The sequence below is a fragment of the Petaurus breviceps genome, unplaced genomic scaffold (genome assembly GCF_028583685.1).
Source record: "Petaurus breviceps papuanus isolate PSGF00001 unplaced genomic scaffold, PetGlider_PUasm1.0 156, whole genome shotgun sequence".
In the NCBI taxonomy this organism is placed as follows: domain Eukaryota; kingdom Metazoa; phylum Chordata; class Mammalia; order Diprotodontia; family Petauridae; genus Petaurus; species Petaurus breviceps.
In genome coordinates this window covers 10,032,798-10,037,617 of record NW_027185720.1, presented here as the reverse complement: position 1 = coordinate 10,037,617, position 4,820 = coordinate 10,032,798, and positions in this window count along the sequence as shown.

The window sequence follows — 4,820 nt, the reverse complement described above, 5'->3', positions numbered from 1 at the left end:
GACAGAGAGAGAGAGAGAGAGAGAGAGAGAGAGAGAGAGAGACCCAGTGGAGGCACATGACTCATCAGCAAGGTCATATCAGTGGAAAGTAATGGAACCAAAGTATTAGCACAGGAATGCAGATTTCAAATCTGGTGTTTTCTCCATTCATTCCTATGGTCCCCAGTTTCCACCTAAATTTAGATATTTATTATGGGAGCCACTGGTCACTTCTTTCCCTGATTCCATATACCTTCAAGCCAGGAGACACTTTACATTGAGGGAACCCACCCATGTGTATAAACCTGTCCAAACCTAGAAAGTTGTTTTGAAACCCTCTACAAGTATTTATTGGTGCATAATATTGTTGAGGTCAGAGTTGGGAGAACTGGGGCAGCTAGGTGGTGCAGTGAATAGAGCACCAGCCCTGGAGTCAGGAGGACCTGAGTTCAAATCTGACCTCAGACATTTACACACAAAACTAGCCGTGTGACCTTGGACAAGTCACTTAACCCCAACTGCCCTCCAAAAAAAACCCCAAAACAAACAGAGTTGGGAGAACTGGTTAAGATTTGAAAGACCTTCTTTTTTAGCCATTGGGAGCTTTATTGACACAAAAGCATATGGACCTGAGATTTAGCAAGGAGCTAAACAAAGGCACTGATATAGGAAAAAACCCAGATGTATATAGACAGAAAGCTATGCAGCCTGTAAGATGATGATGTAATTTTAGGCTTTCTTATGGGGGTTGGAGATTTAGGGACAGGATAAGTACAAACAAGGTGAGGAAGGCAGTTTCTTACAATATAAGGAAAAGTTGTCATGACACAGGATGAGGAAGATGAATGACAGGATAGGGAATACAGGATAAGGAGAACAAAAGCAATTCTTTTGGTACAAGTTGCATGGTATTTCAAGATAATGGGGAAAGGGCATTAAGACACTCAAGCTACAGGATGAGCTACAGAATCAACTTCAAACCCTCTCAGAGAGCCTGGGAGAGTGATCCTTACTAACCTTTGGGCACTGTTTGTATCCACATCACTATCAGACTCAGACTCAGCATTCAATTAGAGCAAAGTTGCTCAGGACAGGTATCAAGGCTTTACCACCACCTATAGAAGGCCTTTCTTGATTTCTTCCCCCCCCCACCTCCACTTGCTTTTGTCAGCCACACTCCCCCAAATGTGATGTTCCCTTAAATCTATACTCTAAGATGGCTATCAGCTTTGATAGTCTATGTTTCTCATACACATTTACATTTATTTATCTATGCATAAGCTGCCCGCCTCCCCATTAGAAGGTAAACATATAGGGAGCAAGGGCTGTTTTGTTGTTATTTTTAAGTACCTGGCACAAAGTTCAGAGCCTGACATACAGTAGGTGCTTAATAAATGTGTGGTGAATAAGTGTAAAACAAGTACCCTAGCATACCCAGGATGGATGCTAACACAGGTACTTTTTTATGAATAATTTTTTTTAATTTAGTTGTTTTTAGTTTTCAACATTCATTTCCACAAGGTTTTGAGTTAAAATTTTTTCTCTCCCTGTCTTTCCCCTACCACCAACCCCAAAATAGCAAGCCTACTGTATACCCCTCCCTCCAATCTGTTCTCTCTTAAATCCTCTCCTTTCACCCCCCTAACTTTCTAGAAGGGCAAGATAGGTTTCTATACCCCAGTACCTGTATATCTTATTTCCCAGTTGCATCTAAAAACAAATTCTTAAACATTTGTTTTTAAAACTTTGAGTTGCAGATTATTTTCCCCTCCTCCCTCCTCACCCACCCCCACTGGGAAGATAAGCAATTCAATATAGATTGTACATGTGTAGTTACCCAAATCATTTCCATAGTAGTTATATTTTGAAAGACTTATTATATTTCCCTCTATCTTAACCTGCCCCCAACTTATTCTATTTTCTCCTTAGACCCTATCGCTTTTCAAAAATGTTTGCTTCCAACTACCCTTTCCACCAATCTGCCTTCCCTTCCATCCTCCCCCCTCTAATCCCCTGCCCCCTATTTTCCTGTAGGGTAAGATACCCAATGAGTGTGTATGTTATTCCCTCCTTAGGAACGTTAATCAATTTAGAATTTGGGGGCTTTGAAATTGAGGCTGGATGCACTTTATTGTTTATATTCATAGCTCACTTCTGCCTCTGATTTTATTAATGCTGGTTATTTTATTTAACCTCTGAATTCAAGAGAGAAACTCATTTTGTTTTCTAAGGCCTGTTTGTCAGACTTGGAATCCTGAAGCTGGAAGGGAACTTAGGGGGCATCTAGATCAGATCTTTCATCTTGGAGGTGAGGAAAATGAGACCCTGAAGTGGAAGCCAAGGTCATACAGTACATTGCAAAGCCAGGATTCAAACCCATATCCTTTAGTTCCAATTTCAGTGTTCTTACCACAACTGTTATGGAATGAACCGTGAAAAATACCTATTACAAACATCAGCATGAATGAAAAAGGCATTCCATTTTAATGTATGTATTGAAATAAATTTGAATGAAATTCCTGGGTATCAACAAAAATGAATGTCTATGTAAGCATCAATCTTCCAGCCAATCTCCTTGAACTAAAACAAAGAGGTCCTCATTGGCTATCATTGTAGTGTGAATAAACATTGGGTTGGACTGGGAGGAATTTTGTCAATGTCACCAGGACACTTAGGAACTGGAAGAAGTCCAGGATAGGGAGATGAATGTAATGAACAGAATAAAGGGGGTTCTGTTACCAGAGGGTCTAAATGTAATAGGTCTCCTGTCTGTAAAGACAAAGGCTATGAAAGAATGTGACCCAAGGTCACAAAATCATGAAGGATATGAGTGGGGGTAAATATGAATTTATAACAACTGAGTGTCAGAGTTGGGGGTGGGGTACCTTAGAATACAGAATGATAGAGCTGTCATTGACCTTCAGACACAGATGATCAGGGAATTGAAGGAACTTGAGAACCTAGAAACCTCTGAGAGATTTGGGAACCCCATCATCAAACTTGGGAGGGGCTTTGGAACCTTAAATTCAGAGCTTGTAGTGATTTAAAGACCATCTGGTTTGATCACCCCATTTCATAGATGCAGAAACCAAGGCTCAGAAATATGATATGACTCACTTGTAAAGCTAGGACTCAAACCCAGATCTCCTGACTGTGAATTCAGGACTCTTTCAACACCATCACAGTTCTCTGTCTATGAGCATTATTTATATTTTGATGCAAATGTCCTATCTCCTTGATTATGTTCTAAAACTTTCAGTGACAAGATTCAAGCTTTCTACTGAATGTTCCCAGCATGTACCCTGCATATAGGAGATGTATAATAACTATTCATTGCTGTTGATTATGATGAATGAACATGTTAAGGGAAAGAAGGGAGACCCCTCTGAAACATGGAACAAGTTAACCTTGGAAGGCAAAGTGAAAGATGTTTAGGATACACGAATCTTGTAAAAAGCACTAGAGATCACACTTTTGGAAATTTTAAATGGGCATATTTGTAAATCCATTTATGTATTTAGATTTATGTATGGAGACATTTATGTAAATAAACATTTACATTTAAATATGTATCCCTTGACACATGGTTATTAAAATATATTTAATCTGGAGAAAGAAAAGATAAGACAGTGAAGGGATGTGCTAGTTGCCTTGCAGCTTCCAAAGGGCTATTGTACAGTCAATGTTGCATAGGGAGAGGAGCACAGTGTTTGTAGGCTGCAGAGAACTAGGTTTGAATATCGTCTTTGACATTTACTACCTGGATGACCATGGGCAGGTTATATACTCTCTGAGCCTCAGTTGCCTCTTTTGCAAAAATACACCTAATAATAGCACTTACTTCACAGGGCTATCAAGAAGATAAAATGAGATAACCTATGTAAAATTCTTCACAAGCCTTATAATAATAATAATTAATGTAATATATAATTAATATATGATATAATATGACATGACATGATGATGTGACGTGACATAGCATAGCATAGCATAACATCATATAATAATAAAATATGATGAGGGTGATGATGATGATGACAATGAGAATTATGATGTTAGTGGTGGTCATAGTGGTGGTAGTGGTGGTCATAGTAATGGTGGTAGTGATATCTGCTTGGTCCCAGAGGGCAAAAATCTTGTCAGAAGTAACAAGCTAGACCATATCAGCCCATAAAAGAGTGGGAAAAAACTTCTTTGTCATTGGAATTCCCCAAACGGAAGATAGCCTGCTATCTTAGAAGAATGTGGACTCCAATCTTCCTGACCATCCTGTGACTTTAAGCAAAAACCAAATGGGCATTTGTTGGGGATATAATACAGGAGAATCCCATTCAAATACAGGTTGAATGATGTGATTGCTGAGGTCCCTTTAAGGCTGAAATCAGCTTTCAAGAGAAATACACCTGCATCTTTTTCACTTCAAACAACCACTAATAGAGCTTGCCCTGTTTCTCCCCAAATCATTTTGAGATTCAAATGAAATGCTGCATTTGCAAAAGCTAAAGGGACTTTAAACTTAATTTTTATTGTCACTATTTTTATTTTCACTATTCCTCAATTTGGGAGGATTTTTGTTTCGTTAGTGATGTCTAATATGGAAAAAGGATTGGAAAACATGACTAAAGAAAAAAAGTTAAAGGAATTAATATTTATCTGGAAATAATAAGGTTGAGAATAATGATGCAATATGTTTTTGTAATTTTAAAACTGCTGTTGTGGGGAGGATGGTGGTAAGGCAAGAATTTATTAAGCACCTCCTATGTTTCAGTCCCTGTGGTAGGCACCAAGGATAGAAAATAGAAAGGTGCAGCATTCCTTGGCCTCAGTGATTTTGCATTCTA